We start from the raw sequence: 8502 nt of genomic DNA, 5'->3' as shown, positions 1-8502 counted from the left end.
CAATTCTAACCACCGACGCTGACGCATATTCAGTTTCTTTTGTTCGAAGAAATACGTTAAGCTCATATGATCGATATAGATAATACAAGGAACACCATACAAAAAGTGTCTCCATAACTTGAGTGTGAACACAACCGCCGCCAGTTCTAAATCGTGAGTAGGATAATTCGCCTCATGAGGCTTTAACTACCGTGAGGCATAAGCTATGACTCGACCCCGTTGCATCAGAACACATCCAAACCCCTGATAAGAGGCGTCAGAGTAAACAACCAGATCCTCGGTGCCATCGGGTAAAGCTAAAACCGGAGCATGCGTCAACTTGTCCTTTAATTCAAGGAAAGCCTCCTCCTGCTTAGAACCCCACACAAACTTAACATTCTTCTTAGTCAACTTGGTTAACGACGAAGCGATTTTTGAGAAGTCGGGAATGAAACGATGGAAATACCCCGCCAATCCCAGAAAACTACGAATTTCAGACGCAGACTTAGGAGATTCCCAGTCGTTCACGGCTTCCACCTTTGCAGGGTCGACCAGAATACCGCTCGAGTTAATGACATGACCAGAGAATTGAACCTCGCGTAGCCAAAAAGAACACTTAGAAAATTTCGTGTACAATTTATTCTTTCGCAAAGCTTCCAAAACTTCCGTGAGATGACCAGCGTGATCGGAATCACTTTTGGAATACACAAGAATGTCATCGATGAACACAATAACAGAACGATCAAGCATCGGCCTACACACCCGGTTCATAAGATCCATGAACGCAGCCGGTGCATTAGTCAAACCGAAAGACATCACGAGAAATTCATAATGCCCATAACGAGTGCGGAAGGCAGTCTTAGGGATATCTTCCTCACGAATTTTCAACAGGTGATACCTGGACCTAAGGTCGATTTTTGAAAACCAACTAGCTCCTTGGAGCTGATCAAATAAGTCGTCGATCCTTGGTAGAGGGTATCGATTTTTCACAGTCAGTTTATTCAATTCACGGTGGTCAATGCACATCCGCATACTATCGTCTTTCTTTTTGACGAATAAGACTGGGGCACCCCAAGGTGAGATGCTCGGTCGAATGAAGCCCTTGTCAAGCAAGTCTTCCAATTGAGTCATAAGTTCTTTCATTTCATTTGGTGCTAGACGGTAAAGGGCTCGAGCAACAGGTTTTGCACCTGGAACAAGGTCTATTCGGAACCCGACTTCGCGATCCGGCGGCATATCTGACAAATCATCAGGAAAAACATCCGGGAAATCCCGAACAATAGGAACATCACTGAAAGTAGCATCCTCGGCTTTCACGTTTATAGCAAACGCCAGATACGCTCCGCACCCCCGTTGCATCAATTTTCTCGCCTTAAGCATGGATATGATAGGTGGAGTCGCACTATTCCGATCACTGAAGACCGTAATTTGGGTCCCATCTGGGGCCTTTAGACATACAATTTTCTGACCACAAATGATCTGAGCATCAACACTCGCGAGCCAGTCCATCCCAAGCACTACATCGAAATAGCCAAGCGGCATCAAGTACAGTCGCACCGGAAATCTATACCCAGACAACTCGATGGTACAACCCTGAATAGCCCTAGACACGGATACATACTTTCCTACGGCGACCTCAACATCAAACATATCAACCACACGCTCGGGTAATTTATTCAACAAGGAACAGAAAGTGGTAGACACAAAACTTCTACTGGCACCCGAATCAAATAAAACGGTTGCCTGTATTTCATCAAGTAAATAGGTACCTGGTATAATATTACACTACTTACTTAGCTACTTGAACACACAAACGTTTCCAAAGGAAAAGAAATTCAAAATGGTAAATTATAATGACGTATTGGGAAAAGTACCCGAAACAACGTCCGCATCATCCTTTGCCTCTTTCTTGGTGATATTAAAGGCCCTCGCCCTGACCTTTGGCTTTTCTTCTAATTTCCCCCCTCGAGGAAGTTCCCGGGTCGCCCCCCTCCCCCCCTCCGTCTTGATAGTAGGGCAGTTTGATGCCAAGTGGCCAGCTCCCTTACAGCGGAAACAAGTCAACGTCGGACACTCGAAATGGGGGTGTCCAACCTTATCACATCGGAAACAGGAACTAAACCCATGCTTACATTCCCCTTTGTGCTGTTTCCCGCACTTTTTGCACTTTACAAACGCCACATCCTTCTTAAAATCCGAATTCTCAATTTTAACCCTCTTCTCGGCCGAATTAAAGTTGTTTCCCACAGGCCGTTTACGTACGAATTTGAATTCCACGTCTTCCAAGTCTCGGTTGGCGGTAACTTCTCCCTCTGATCGTATAATGTGCCGGCTTGGGTAACCACTGAATGAAACGAGTTCATGTTAGTGGTCATCACACCCCTTCGAATATCTGCCGGAAGACCTTTCACATACTTTTTAATCCTCTTGGCTTCAGGAGTAACCAAATCGGGACATAAGCGAGCCATCTTATTAAACTTCGTGGTGTACTCTCGATGCGTCATACTGCCAGCCTCCAAGGTCAAGAAATCTTGTTCAATCTTATCCAATTCGTGTGGAGGACAAAACTGATCAAGAACCAACTTCTTCAACTCAACCCAAGTCATCCTCCTAATAGAACGATCACCCATAGCCTGTACCAGATTATCCCACCAACATAGCGCTTCAGAACGAAGCGAAGCAATCGCGAAGGTCACCATGTCCTCCCCCTTACACTTACTAACCCTCAATATGGCCTCCATTTCTCTCACCCACTGATGTGCTTCCAACGCACCCTTAGTACCGTCTAAGGAAGGAGGGTCACACTTCTTAAAATCTCCATACGAACAGCCTCGGGTTGATGCACTAAAGGTGCGGACCTCGTCTTCATTCTCACTCGGCACAAACACCTCTTCCCCACTGACAGGCATCTCTTTACTCATCCCTTCCTTATCTGAACTCTTAACCAGCAGTGATTTTTCCATGGCCTTGATAGCCTCAGTAACGATTTCGGGAATGGCGCTATGGAGAACCTGGTAAACCTCATCCGCGATAGCTGCGTGCATAGCAGGATCTAGGGCAGGGTTACCCTCTTCCTCAGGGATAGAGGTTTCTTCCGGTTGCGGGGCTGGATCACCACTCCCGGCCTCGACACGTGGCTTACGACCATGACCACGACCACGAACACTAGGACGTCCTCTCTTAGTTGCACGATTAATAACCAAGTCTTATCCCTACAAATACAGAATTGTAACACGGTCAATGAACTTTAACACTAACGCCATGAGAGTTAGCCATATCCTATCCAAACAAGACAGAACCTTAACATAGTCAGACACAAGTAGTATTTAGAACATGGAAGGTAAAGGTAGACTACTAATAACGTTGATCAAGTGTTATTAGTCATTTACTTCACCGGCTCGTCCTAAGCACCCCCTGCTCCTAACCATATTAGCATACCACCTAACACTTAAACAATTGATCATATTCAGGAGATCTTAAAATTCAAGGAATGACTAAACAATTAAAGTTACCTCTTGGCGTGCAGCTACTCGTGGTTGGCATACTAGTCTTTTTCCTTACAGTTCGAGTCCAAGCATTCGGGGATGCTCGGATCCCTCGAACCATGGCTCTGATACCAACTTGTAAGACCCCGACCCCCGGTGGTCCCACAGTTGGTACTCATACACGATATTTACAAAAATACTTAAACTTAAACAGCTCGTTCCTATTAAAACAATAATTCAGAGTATAGGTTCAGCGGAAAATTATTAAAACAAATTCCCAAAATCAAATTGAAATGTATTTAATAAAACATTAAAAGAAAATGTTTCATTTTATTGAACTTCCGACTAAGTATGCCTTCAACCGACCGAGTAGTCTCGAGCACGTCCAAGCGGTAAGCATCCTCCTCTTAACCAGAAACTCACACTAACATGTACACAAAGTCAGCTTAAGCTGAGTGAGTTCAAGTTTAAATAATAACCTTTTTAATAATAATAGATTTTAATTCCTCAGAAGCCACAGTATGCTACGGTGGCTACCGTAAGCTACGGTAGCCCCTGCAGAAACACCATATCGACAATAATAATAGGTAATCATTCTTATATATAAACATCTCTATACATGCTTTCCTATATATAAAAATATATACATATATATATATATATATATATATATATATATATATATATATATATATATATATATATATATATAACATTCAATAATAACATTCAGGGCCGAGAAAACATACAACCCCAACACGTGACATTCCATCAACGCGTGCAAACACGAAGTATGCATACATAACATCCGTAATCGATAACGACTACATCATTCGCCAATTATTGGCCATTCAATAATATATATATACACTTCCATACATCACTCAATATTATCATTTCAAGGCCTATCATATATAAATAAGCCTATGCAAGGTAATTTAAATGGTTCTTCAAGCAAAAATCGCTTAAGTGTACATGCTAGCCCAAAAACTTAAAAAGAGTAAAAAGGGGCTTCATGAAACTCACCTGACACAAGGAACGAATTCACCACGAGCTAGAGGTCCCCTAAGTATCCCCACAACTCAAACGCCTGTCGATTTATAAACAATCATTACTAACGACACCGAAAGGACTCTTTTATCCTACTGGGACGTGCTAACACGGCTAGAGTACCTAAGGCCTCGACCTCATCAATCTCATTAAAAACAGCTCCCGGGTCTTACTTATACCCACACGACTCTTAGATACTCCCGGGAACAAAGAATTCCCAATTTGCCCCCGGAAGCACTATGTGATACTAACACACGCGTTTAAGAGGTTGTTAGGCTATTAATATCCAACTCAGCCCCATGTGGACCCAATATGATGAATTCACAGTCAACAAGTCCACACGACGCTACACGAGTCAAGTGGGTCTGTAACTCGCAAGTACAAAGCACCAACTATTCAATAAACGCGAATTCACGTTGTACCGACCCGTTTGAGTAACCGACAACCAATTCAGTCCCATCACCTTTAAAATCAATTTCTTACAGTCCATTAATCATACCGAGACTATAACATTTGAATTGGTTGTTAGTTCCCTCAAACAACGCGCTAGACATCACAATTCACAAACTAGTCAACCGAATATTAGTTTTCAATCTACAACTAGTTGACCAATCAAACAAACATCAACAGACATAATCTTAAATATGTTATACTAGACATACCTAGGAAGATTATGGAGTGAAAACCTCAATCACCTCAGTTCCAAAACTGCTCAAACGGGCAGCCACCCGGTAAGACTAAAACAAGCAGTTTATGATTAATATGTGAGTCATAAAGATGGATTATGGTGTAATATACCTGGGGAAATATAGAACTTACCTTCAATAGAAGCTTTATGCCCACCCCCTGGCTGTAAACAAGATGATTGCAGGTGTGAGCTACATCTTTGCTGGCCGTTCAATTTAAGAAATAAAAAGAATGGGTGAAGCATGTGGGGAACATGATGAGTGGATGGGTTGTTGTCATGGGGGGTTGTTCTTTTCGCTGAATGGTCAATTAGGTAGGGAAGAAAGGATGGAGAGCAGGTGAAGACAAGGGCATGTGGAGTGGTTGGATGATTCAACCAGAATTATTCATATCTAAAATCCAGTTTTATACAATAGCCCCTCCTAATCAAAGAACATGGCAACTAGAGAGGAAAATTAAATGATTTAACGAACTGGGATAACGAGAAGGAAATTAACGGGTGTTACATGATTAAGAATTGTCCTCATCATGGTATTGCTTTTTGGGAGTTGTTGAATGCGTTTCATGAAGGATTGAGTGCGGAAGATGAACAAAATTTAATGTCGATTACAAATGGTTCATTTGGTACCAACTATGAACAAGATGATTCGGCATATTTGGAACAAATGGCAATCACTTCAAAGAGAAAAGCCCAAACCAGACGAAGAGCAAGACCGGCGAATGGTAGACCGCAAGTGCAAGCTGTGGAAGAAGGAAATGTATAAACCACTAATAAGGTAATTGATGTTTGTACAAACTGTAACGAGTTGGGTCATGCTTCGGAAGTATGTGGGGTAGCTCAAGAACCGGTGGAAGAGGTGAATGCACTTCAAGGGGGGAGGTGGTAGGAATTACAACATGAACTCCAATACTTACCACCCCGGGTTGAGAAATCATCCGAATTTTCGTTATGGAAATCCGGCTACTCAATCTAACCCGAATATTCAAGAAAATCAAGGCAATTATGTTCCTCGCCAACAATATAATAACCAAGGTAATTTTCATTGCGGGAATAATCAATGGTTTCAAGGTCAAGGAGGTGGTGGTCAAAGCGGGTCAACGAGTCAAAGTTCATCGAGTGGAAATGAGGTTATGGACATGTTGAAGTTGATGCAATAAGACATACAATGAAGAAATCAACTTGATGAAATTCGCATGCAAAAGGATGAAGTTAGAGATAATTCCATCCAATCGTTGACCACATAAATGGGTCAACTCGCAACTGAAGTGTCGGACTTGAAGAAGAATAAGGGTCAATTGCCAAGCGACACAAAGGTAAATCCTACTCATAACTCTTCTCGTAATGTTCCTATTAACCATGATAGTGTTTTAAGAAGTGGTAAAGAATATAAAAAGGATTTATCACCGGGTGTGGTTGATGGGGAAGTTGAGGATATTACGGGTAATGAAAGTGATGATAAAATTGTAACAAATAAACCCACTAAACATGTCACTTTTGAAAAACCGTTACAAAATCCGGGTCAAACTTCAAATTTAAACGATAAAAATTAGGAAGTGGAACTAAATGCGGTCCCATTTCCTTCGACTTTACTCGACCCGGGTAAGAAAAACATCATTTCAAGAAGGGGTCCTCAAAAAGAAGAGATGTGGGAAGTTTTTAAGCAAGTAGAGGTAAATTTACCTTTACTTGAGGCAATTAAACAAGTGCCCGCATATGCTAAGTTTTTAAAAGAATTATGAACTCAAAAGAGGCAACAAAAATGCCTCTACAAGTGAATTTAACTGAGTGGGTAAGTGCGGTTTTAAAAGGAGATCTCCCTCCTAAGCTTCAAGATCCGGGAACGCCCTTAATTAACATTCAAGTAGGCAATTTTCAAATGTCTAAGGTGTTACTAGATCTTGGGGCCGGAGTAAGTATTCTTCCGGGGGGTTTATACGACCAATATGATTTTGGTCCTTTAAAACGAGTTGAGACAACGGTTGTGTTAGCCGATTTGTCCCATAAACTCCGCCGAGGAATTATGCGGGATGTGATAGTAAAAGTTGAAGAATTTTACTATCTGGTTGATTTTTTGGTCTTAGACTACTCATCGGTTGATTCGACCCAATAACAAAATGTTATATCGGGTTGACCGTTTTTAAACACCGCTCATGCTATTATTGACTGTCGATCGGGCACAGTTGATATGGCTTCTGGAAATTGGAAAATGAGACTAAATGTGTTCACCAACGGATCTAATTCTTTATGTGGTGATGAATGTTTCATGGCAGATATTGTTGACATGTGTGAACCGCATGATTATGAGGAAGATGCTTTGGAAGCATGTGTTTGTGATTTTTCTGAATAGGTACATCTTTGTGCATTGAGGATGGAAGAGAAAAATCAAGATGTGTTGGCAGTAAAAGAGGGACGACCACCATGGACTCATCAAATTGAAAGTCTGCCAGCTGTGATCGATTCGGGTACAAAACCTTCATTGGAAAGCCCACCAAAATTGGAATTAAAAGATTTGCCTAGCCACTTGAAGTATGCGTTTTTGGGGGATAATGAGACATTACCGGTCATTATTGCATCTAATTTGGAGGAGTCTCAAGAGCAAGAATTGTTGAAGGTGCTGAAGATGAACAAGGCTGCCATAGGTTAGACAATTGCCGACTTAAAAGGCATTAGTCCATCTATTGTTATGCACAAAATCATCATCAACGAGGATGCAAAACCAACCCGAAAGACTCAAAGAAGGTTAAATCCAAATTTGAGAGAAGTTGTGAAGAAAGAAGTAATCAAGTGGTTAGATGCGGGGATTATCTATCCCATCTCGGATAGCGCATGGGTAAGTCCTACACAGGTGGTACCGAAAAAAGCAGGTATACAGGTAATTAAAGATGAAAGTGGTGAACAAATCGCCACCCGACCGGTCACCGGGTGGCGAGTTTGCATTGATTATCATAAATTAAATGCCGCTACATCTAAAGACCATTTTCCATTACCTATTATTGACCAAATTATTGAAAAATTATCTGGTCAAAAGTATTACTGTTTTTTGGATGGTTACTCGGGTTATAACCAAATTGCTATCCACCCGGATGACCAACACAAGACCACCTTCACCTGTCTGTATGACACTTTTGCTTTTCGGCGAATGCTATTCGGATTGTGTCATGCCTCGACCACATTCCAACGTTGTATGATGAGTATTTTTTCGGATATGGTCGGGGATTCACTTGAGGTATTTATGGATGACTTTTCCATTTTTGGTCCAACTTATGTAACTTGTCTCAATGAATTATAAAAAGTTTTAAA

This window comes from Bidens hawaiensis, unplaced genomic scaffold, assembly GCF_021521415.1.
Source record: "Bidens hawaiensis isolate Kalapana, Puna unplaced genomic scaffold, B.hawaiensis_p1.1 tig00002866_1, whole genome shotgun sequence".
In the NCBI taxonomy this organism is placed as follows: Eukaryota; Viridiplantae; Streptophyta; class Magnoliopsida; order Asterales; family Asteraceae; genus Bidens; species Bidens hawaiensis.
The sequence above is the reverse complement of the archived record's forward strand: the minus strand, read 5'-3'. Positions refer to the sequence as shown.